The following is a 10,953-nucleotide window of genomic DNA, read 5'->3' as shown; positions in this document are numbered from 1 at the left end:
TGAGTGTTAGAACACAAGTGATAACCTTATGAAAGGTTCCCATTCAGACTATTCTGTTCCTAAGTTAATACTAGGAAAGGAAGCAAAGTATGAGGTGTTCATGAAATACAACTCATGCACGATGAAACTGTGCTAAAGTATGAATCTCGCATTACATAGAATTGCGCATTAATTTCCTCAAATAAGCATATTAATATCACTCCATTATGAATTGCAATGAATTCATGTAAGTATAAGGTACCCACAGATTTATTTTTAGTATTCACCATCATTTTACATATAATTTTGTAAATCTCTTTTGCACTTTAGATGTTATTACAGCATAAAAGGTTTAAGGGCACATCAATGATAAACTTTACCAAATTCAGTCATAACATAACCTTGTGTAGCATCTATTTTTCTTGTCAATGTCAGTGATCACGTTTATACATTCTAATATTGCTATCCGTTTTCTAACACGACATATTTTATTCTCAAATAGAGGTTTTCTGTGTTATCATTTATTTATCATGTTTACCTAATCATAAGTATACATGCCAATAAAATGTCAGCTATCACATCTACTTATTGACTGTTATGTATTATCAGAAAACCATTTCTAACATTTCTGCATTCTTTTACGATGCATTATCTAAATCAGAACTTAATTGCATGTAGTTTTGAAACGTTAAGCCTAATACACAGTTTGTCGTTTTTCATGTAAACTTATGTCACAAACAATTTCTATGTAAAATTTGTCGTAAATCGATTAAATTCCCCCTTTGATGGTGAATCGAGCCATCAAACTCTTATCTTTATCCGATGTCACATTATAAGGCGGATGTCTTCATAAGCGTTATCCTAGATTGCTCTAGACCTTTCAATTCATCGTAGTATCCACATTGTATCTCTTCAAATTCAAATTCTGCTTTATTCCCCTGGTCTCTTTCTCAGTTTTTGTATGCTTATAATATCTGATAATCATTATTATTATTAGTAAGCAAATAGCAATAGTCAGTATGGGTGTTAATATTTTCCCCATTAAACTCCCTTCCAAAGCTGCCAACCATTTTCCCACCGTGGTAAATTCTTTACCAATATATTCCCATGCTCCATCAGCTTTTAATTCAGTCAAATCTTTTCCCAGATTAGTAATATTGCTGATATATCCCCGCAAATCGTTGCTGTTGTCAGGGGTATAAGTACAGCACTGTTGAACCTTTAGCATCCAACAGACTCCGCCCTGTTTTGCAAGTAGGACTTCTAACGCAACTCTATTTTGCAACACCTAAGATCTGATAGCAACCATTTCAGTATCTATGACAAGGAAACCTCCTGCGGCATCAGATGATAAACAGTCAAGTACAGTAGAAAGTTTTAGAATTTTATGAGAATTTAGAATTACACCAACAGATGGTATTATTGCACCAATAACATCCCCATTTATCTCAGCAGCACTTGTTTCCCCATCTCAAATGGGTGTGTTTAAATGTGTCGGTTCCAGTAGCTTGACCCACATTATATAAGTGTTTGGAAATACTCTCCCCGTATAGCAGCATCCGTACCAATGTTTTGGTAGCCTATAATAGGCATTTTTCCACACAGATATAGTATACCCCTGGAAGGACTATATCAGATCCTCCAAGATATATACCCCAACCTCCCACAATTTGGAAGGTGTGATCACATTCACTGGAACCAACAAACTTGTTGTTAAATTCAGTTCTGAGTCTCAATATGCATAGCTTTGCTTTGTGATGCCAATCCAGAGGCATAGCGATTGTGCATCGCCCTTTTTCATTTCACCCCCCTGATGTGCCCAAGGTGGAATTTATGATTGTGTTTCAGCCTTTATTTTTTATTTCCACATGTCTATCTTCAACTGAATTAATAATTTTCTACATTTTCTAAAAGGCAAGTTAAATTATGTCTATATACAGTGTCTATACATTATATTGGCTGGAAAAATCCACCCATTATTTCCACGGTTCGCGTATCTTGTACAATGTTCATGTTTTTCTTAATTGGTACCCCTGAAAAGATCAAATAATAATTTGAATAATATTGATATTGCCCTTAGCAATAGAATAAACTAGTTAGTACACTACAAGAGATGCCATAAGTAAGAGGTAAGTGATGGCAAGGCACCCCCACTGAATCAGAGGTAGGTAGTTGTATGTACACATAACAATCTCTAGCATCCATAGTGTCAACATACTCATATAAGAGTTTAGTAAAGAGATTTAAAGAAAAGTCCTTAATAGATTGATCAAGATGTAAAGTCTTATCAGTTAGATCATTAGTTACAATTCCATCATTCTTTTCTTCCAATTGTTTAGTTACAGGGGTAGGGTACATGTGTCATGCTTTACATAGACATGATGAAGAAGATTTAAATCAATAAGTAACAACACAATAATTATAGTAAGAGTAGCTAAGAAGCAAGCACATATGTGTTTACGTTTTAATGATAACGAGTTTGGATCTCCCATCTCTCTAGAACTGGAACTCATTTTTTTGGGTTAAAGTTTGAGAATGCTTAATAACGTAAAAATGGCCGCAAATTTTCGGTTCAGCTCTTTAAATGATATTTTCTTTGTTTCTCACACAGCTACAGTTCACAGGTTTCAAGTTTGGCATAATCTGGTGTATCTAGTATCTTCAATTATTCGTAAGCCATTTCATTTGTTTTTTCCCCTTCTTTGAAGAATGTCCCTTATTGCAACAGTCTCTCAAGTGGTTTTTGTGAGTTTAAATCCTTGAATCAAAAAACTTGAAATGCTTTCTCCCAGTCATTGGCTGCTGCTAAATAAGTTCACTGTTCTTCCGTCATCATCCATATCACTCTGTTTAGATTGGCTTGAGACTTCTATTATAGTTGGGGGTACTTTGCCTTCTTCCAAAATTTGCCTCAATCTAGCATTTCTTCTGGGCCAACGGACTCCACTTATCACTCGCTTCTAACTTGCACTGTTCACAACAACTGGATCAACACTCTACCTAGTCAGGTCCCTTTTTGCATGACCCTCATTACCTACAGGGACTGACTCTCTTGGACCCTCATTTGAACCAATCCTTTGAGACCCAGTAGCTGGCTGCCCCCTGAAAGACCTGAGCTGCACGTCTCACTGAAACCACTGGCACATCCACTATAGGTACCATATTTTCAAGGGAAGATAGGAGTCAGCGAGTGTGGGCAGCATGTACCCAATTATGCAGACCACCACATCCGATAGCAGTTGTGGCAAAAAGTATCACTTGATATGGCCCACGCCAATGAGGCTCCAAACATGATTTGTGCACATGTTTCTTCACCAGGACACAGTCACCGGGACAAAAGTCATGGCACTTCTCCTGTTGTGGTGAGGTAGCAGCTTCTCCAACATGCTGAGACACAGAACGGCCACATCAGCTAATCCTTTACAGTAACTGAGTACCAAATCATTAGTTATATTTACTAGCGGATTGACTGGGACTGTAGGCTGTCTCATATCCCTCCCCATTATGATTTAGTGTGGGGACAGTCCAGTTTTTCTGTCTGGGGTACTTTTCAATCTCATCAATACCAAGGGCAAAGCATTAGGCCATTTCAGAGACGTGAATGCACACACCTTTGCCAGACATGACTTTAGAGTTCTATTAACCTGCTTGACCACTCCAGACGCCTCTGGTCTGTATGCATCTTCCTGCCTTTGTGTGCAACCTGCTTTGATCCATCCCTGTCTTTCTGCTTCTGACAATTCATCTTGTAATGCTTTTATTTTCTCTCATGTCTCTACAACTGAAAAAATCAGCCTGCATTCTGTGACATCAGGTTGCTCTTTTAATGGGTCGCCATTGAAGATGTAAGAATTTAGGGTGCAATATCACTTGGGCTCATCTGCATAACTGTTGCCAACCATCACATAATTATTTCCCTGTCGATGGACTGGACATTTTACCACTGCAATTTGTGTGGGCAATTGTAATGACAGCAGTAGATTTTTCACATTCTCTCCGTTTCATATGTGTGAACCCAAAGAGGTCATAAACCCACGCTGAGACCACAACTGTCCAAAATCATGGACATCCCCAAAACCATAGTGGCTGCCCGAGAAAATGGTAACTCTCCATTGTTCAGTAATGCTGCAACCCCTGGTTACAGCAATCAATTCAGCCAACTGGGCTGAATACACTCCTTGCAACCACAAAGCTTCCACCACTCCCTCTATCATACAAATGGCATATGCAGCTCTCACATTTCCTCCTGCCGCTCTCAAACATGAACCATCCACAAACAATACATGATCTGATTCAGGTTATGGAACATCCATAATGTCTGCTCGGGGCTTGGTGCAAAACTCCGTCACGTCCAAGCAGTTATGATCTGCCTCATCAATCACAACTTAATTACCTGGTAAGGGCATCAATGTAGCCAGATTCAACTTGTACATCACACCAATGACACATTCTCAGCACCCAGCATCACCTGTTCATATTTAGTTAACCGGCTAAGTGTAATATGTTGTGTTCAAGTACGAGTGAGCAAAATCTCAATAGAATGTGGTACATGAATCTTCAGTGGATGACCCATCACAATTCTCTCACTGTTCCAAACTCACTTGTGGCAGCAACTACTTTTAGACATCCAGGCAATGCTGCAGCTACAGGATCTAATGTCGCTGAGGAAATATACAACAGGTCTGCGAGAAGTTCTGTGCATTTGCATTAGAACTGACAATGCACAACCTTCGTGCTCACTGCAGAACAGAGTAAAACTTCTGTTAAAGTCGTGCATTCCCAATGCTGGAGCTCGACACAAACTCTCAAGCAGTTCATTAGGAGAGCGCATGCATTCATCTTTTAATGGAGCTGGATCTGACACATCCTTGTGTGTAAGCCTCTGAAGTGGCTTGGCTGTCAATGAAAAATTTGGAATCACTGGTCTATATTTTCAACTAGTCTATCAATGAAAGTGCAACATAGGATTCCGATAATTTCCATTAAGGTATTTGATAATACAAAGCTTTGTTGAGCTATAATTGTTGGGATTGCCATAACTCATAGGTTTAGAGCAAATATTGTGATAAATTACAGGAATGTTATTTACCCACTAGAGTAAGATGTAATATACTATGATGTCCTCTGTAACATTTTAGTGATTAATAGGAGAATTTAATTTATGTGTAGTATAAGGTGTATTTGCAATGTTGTTCATTCTTCATTTTCATGTGAACATTGTGCACGGAAAAAGAGGATTGACTAAAAGGATTGTGCTGTGAGCAAGACTCCCCTTAGGCCTGAAACACATCAGTCTGTGTCTGTAAATTACACAGCATTTTTAACCAGATTGCACATCTCTCAAGGAATTCTTTGTGGGGTTGTCAGAATATTTTGCAGTAGTTTGTACCTGTAGATATGGTGCCACAAACACTGGGTGTCGTGGTTTTGAAATACATACATTCATACATATATTTTCGCAGAAAAAAAAAAAGTTTACAGTTTTGTTATAGTTAGGTGTGATAAAAAGATCTGTTTTTGTTTAAAAAAAAAACAAAACCTTAGAAATTGACTGAAAAACCAAAAGTTAAAGTAGCCTTATAGTTAGGTGAATTTGTAAGTGATAACATTAACGTTTTGAAATTTAAAAAAACACAGAACTTCACCAGTTATAGTTAGCAGTGCTCCTGTCATGCACTACTTATGACCTCACATATTACATCACTCATAACATGGTCTATGACATAATTTATGGCATCAGTGATGACATCTCATGTCACAGTCTTGGACTGCCTTATTGGACACATTTGGATCTTGCCATTTCTCAATGCAGTTGGTTCCCTGTCGGATTGCTTGAATTATATTCTGGTTATCCTGAATCACTGCAATTAATAACAAATCCTAGGCGCTGATCAGGTTTTATACATATAAACAGAAACTCAGTGTACTACCGAAAGACATTAAAAACAATTCATTTTAATATAATAGTCATATTGTTAATATAAACATATTGACTTGAAAAACAAATAGCATGACAAAATAACATACAAATAACTGTAAATATGTGTGCTAATATAACTTGACATATATTCTAGACAAAATATATGTAGAACACATAGAAATGTATTATAATCAAAAAATGCATTATATACAAATAAAAAAGACAACAGGTGGCTAATTGTGGGTAGTTAGAGATGGAATTCTATACGCGCGTTTCGGCGTATCAAACGCCTTCTTCGGGAGAAGCCACTTGATTTTCTGTATAAAAAGGAAACAAAGTCCATATGACACAACATAACATAACATCTATAACATGGTAGTACACTGAGTCTGTACTGGTAAAAAGTTACTGTGCGTTGTCCAAAACTAGAATAAAGTTATACAAGTGAACAGAACACAAAAATAGGTTGTTTTAAAATCGAACCAAGGATGAGAGGCAACGAGAGCAAGGAATAATTAAAACCAATCACCCAGTCAAGAGAATAAAGAACTTTCCAAGTTAAGTAAAGAGAAGAAAAGTGGATTATATCTCTCTGTGAAGTGAATAGAGAATTACCAAAAAGTAGATATACCCACAAGAAATGTCTAATAATGACAAGATAAAGAATGTGAAAAATACTTAGAAGAATAGTTGATAAATGAAGAGTGCTTACCTAAACGTAAAAACAAACGTGATGACGTCCGTGATTTCCAAAAACAATAAGAAGAACTGAAACAGCAGAAGGAGGGAGAGCGAGAATAAAAAAAGCTATGAATTGAAAATTCCTGATATTGTGTATGATGCAACTAATAGGCACTCAAAACGGAAGGTGTAGAATTACCTATCCTAGAGCTTGCGTTAACCAATCAAGGATATTTGAAAGGTTTGAGTTGATAAAATATCACGTAGTCCCTTGTATGGATCTAAAAAGAGAACATGTTTTATATATCATTTGACAAACTTGTAAGTTGCGAGTAATACCTAGACTAGAAGGACTGGAAGCTGCATAATCCAGCGATATATATACCTGAGCAGTGGTAAAATATATATAAATATATATATATATATATATATATATATATATATATCAGAAAGACTACTTCCAACAGCCTTGAGGATCCTTCAACTGCCATAGGAAAGAGTACACGAGCCTGGAATTGGTGCTGATTTCTTTATTTGCCCAGAGCGACGGCCATAACGTTTCGGCTCCGTGGAGCCTTGATCACATGAGATATATATATATATATTCCAGCCGTATAGACGCTTGAGCCCAAGTCGTCTTAGGATAGAGCTTCTGGACCAGGATAGTCACAATAGGGTACCGGGAGGCAGGTAACTGAAAAAACTAGAAACACCAAAACGGAAAAGGTATAATTGATTTCCAATCCTAAACCATACATATAATGAAAGTAAATAGGTAATAAGGTATAAAGTTACCTGTTTATAGTAAACTCGGAAATATAGATGACAAGTTGATGGAAAAAATAATGGGCTTAGGAGCACATAAGATACTGCTGTAAGCAATGGACCTCTATGGAATTACACGGGTCCAATTCTAAAAGAAACAAGAAAGAAACAGTAAGTCTGTAAATAATACTAATGTTGCATACAACTAGTTATGTGCTAGTATCTACCAAAAAAACTGTAAAAATGGAACGATAATAATAACAGAAGATAAGTGTCGGTACCGAACAATGAAAAAGGGAAGCGACAAGTGCTGGGGCTGGAATAAATTGCATTACTGATGGCAAACAAGGGACCGCAATGCACCCATAGGTCCATATGAAATAATAACTGAATAATGCTATCAGATATAAAAAAAAACCAACAAAATGGCAAAATAGCGAGAGAAATGCAGAGCCGAACTAGCAATGGACTCTAGTAGAACGTGGTAGGGCGGGCTATATGCGTTGCGTGGTTTAGGATCTATTCTGAGTTCCGTATTACGAAAAAGATAAATTGTAAAATTGAAAGTAAACCAAGGATACTACTTACATTCCGAAAGGTAAAAGGACATCTGCGCTGCCTCCAAGGGTAAACGCCATGCCCCAAACTCGCGTTAAATAAGCAGGCTCGGACCTGCCGGCGAGTACGTATTTCCGCAATGCAAGGTTAACGAGATGGTGTGTACGTAGAGAACGTCTCTATGGTATGTATCACGCGAAGGTGTCAAAGAAACACTAGAATGCTAACTGCTAAGGAAAAAACACTAACTATTAAAAGTTGTGACAAAGGAGGTGGTATAGAAGTTATCGATACCCCTATCTATGAACAAAACATGAAAACTCTTCTCAATGACACCAACTTCTATCTCCCTATACATCGAGATCCTACACCTAAAGTTAAACTTAAAATTCAACATCTGACTAAACAGGCTCTGGATAATGGCTTTATCTGTCTGAAAGAATATGAATATCTAAACCAATCTCAACCCAAAATGCCCTGTATCTACGGCATTCCCAAAATCCACAAGGATACAGTAAATCCACCATACCGTCCAATAGTGTCCACTATTGGTTCTGTCTCAGAACCCCTTTCTAAATATTCAGACAAATTACTTAGACCATACATACCCAATATACCATCGTATGTTATGGATACGACAGCTATCATCAACAAAGTAGAACATCTCCCCTTTAACCAGTTGACAAGTATACTTGTGACATTAGACATATAAGCTTTATACAGTAATATCCCCCAAGATAAAGCTTTAACAGCCATTTATTGGTTTATTGATAAATACGAAGTTACTTGCCCTAAAATATTTCTTCTCCAATATTTAGAAATTGTTCTCACTGAGAACACCTTTGAATTTGGAAAAAATTTATATAAGCAAATAAAGGGCGTAAGTATGGGAGCTTCTGTAGCTCCTTCAGTGGCCAATATCTACATGGCTTACTTCGAGATGATACACATCCACAATGAAATAGCCCCGTTTTATGAATCTGTGTCCAATTGGTCACGCTACATAGACGATATTTTTTTCATTTGGTCTGATACAGAAGATAAATTGTCCGAATTCCTCGAGTGGCTCAATATGTGTGACAATAATCTTCACTTTACGTCTCGCATCAATAAAAATCAAGTCGAATTTTTGGACATCTTAATACGACATAATGAGGGACTTTTGGAAGTGGACCTATTCATTAAGCCCACAGCACGTAACACGCTATTGCATTTTGATAGCTACCATCCACTTGCGCAAAAAGAAAGTATACCCTTTAGTCAATTCCTCCGCCTTCGGAGGAATTGTTCCAATATCAAAGATTTTGAAATTCAGGCCAATACGTTGAAAATCAAATTTCTTGCTCGTGGATATCCACACAGATTAGTTCGGGAATCCTTTAAACGTGCACGATTCTATGATCGTGACTGCCTTTTACAACCAAAAGCTTTGAAAACCAATAACCAACTAGTCTGTGTCACTAGACACTCAACGATGAACAACAAAGTTCGTCAGATTGTCAATTCCAACTGGCATCTTGTTAACGGCAATCAAGAAGAAAGAGGAAAGATGTTCAAACCTTTGTTTGCTTATTATAGAAATAAAAACATCAAGGACTATATTACCCGATAAAGATTCACTGAAAGTACCTTATTCGTACTTCTATACCACCTCCTTTGTCACAACTTTTAATAGTTAGTGTTTTTTCCTTAGCAGTTAGCATTCTAGTGTTTCTTTGACACCTTCGCGTGATACATACCATAGAGACGTTCTCTACGTACACACCATCTCGTTAACCTTGCATTGCGGAAATACGTACTCGCCGGCAGGTCCGAGCCTGCTTATTTAACGCGAGTTTGGGGCATGGCGTTTACCCTTGGAGGCAGCGCAGATGTCTTTTTACCTTTCGGAATGTAAGTAGTATCCTTGGTTTACTTTCAATTTTACAATTTATCTTTTTCGTAATACGGAACTCAGAATAGATCCTAAACCACGCAATGCATATAGCCCGCCCTACCACATTCTACTAGAGTCCATTGCTAGTTCGGCTCTGCACTTCTCTTGCTATTTTGCCAATTTTTTTTTTTTTTTATTAATATCTGATAGCATTATTCAGTTATTATTTCATATGGACCTATGGGTGCATTGCGGTCCCTTGTTTGCCATCAGTAATGCAATTTATTCCAGCCCCAGCACTTGTCGCGTCCCTTTTTCATTGTTAGGTACCGACACTTATCTTCTGTTATTATTATCGTTCCATTTTTGCAGTTTTTTTGGTAGATACTAGCACATAACTAGTTGTATGCAACATTAGTATTATTTACATACTTACTGTTTCTTTCTTGTTTCTTTTAGAATTGGACCCGTGTAATTCCATAGAGGTCCATTGCTTACAGCAGTATCTTACCTGCTCCTAAGCCCATTATTTTTTCCATCAACTTGTCATCTATATTTCCGAGTTTACTATAAACAGGTAACTTTATACTTGATTTCCTATTTACTTTCATTATATTTATGGTTTAGGATTGGAAATCAATTATACCTTTTCCGTTTTGGTGTTTCTAGTTTTTTCAGTTACCTGCCTCCCGGTACCCTATTGTGACTATCCTGGTCCAGAAGCTCTATCCTAAGACGACTTGGGCTCAAGCGTCTATACGGCTGCAATATATATATTTTACCACTGCTCAGGTATATATATATCGCTGGATTATACAGCTTCCAGTCCTTCTAGTCTAGGTATTACTCGCAATTTACAAGTTGGTCAAATGATATATAAAACATGTTCTCTTTTTAGATCCATACAAGGGACTATGTGATATTTTATCAACTCAAACCTTTCAAATATCGTTGATTGGTTAACGCAAGCTCTAGGATAGGTAATTCTACACCTTCCGTTTTGAGTGCCTATTAGTTGCATCATACACAATATCAGGAATTTTCAATTCATAGCTTTTTTTATTCTCGCTCTCCCTCCTTCTGCTGTTTCAGTTCTTCTTATTGTTTTTGGAAATCACGGACGTCATCACGTTTGTTTTTACGTTTAGGTAAGCACTCTTCATTTATCAACTAT

This window comes from Triturus cristatus, chromosome 5_2 (genome assembly GCF_964204655.1).
Source record: "Triturus cristatus chromosome 5_2, aTriCri1.1, whole genome shotgun sequence".
NCBI lineage: Eukaryota > Metazoa > Chordata > Amphibia > Caudata > Salamandridae > Triturus > Triturus cristatus.
This window is presented reverse-complemented; position numbering follows the sequence as displayed.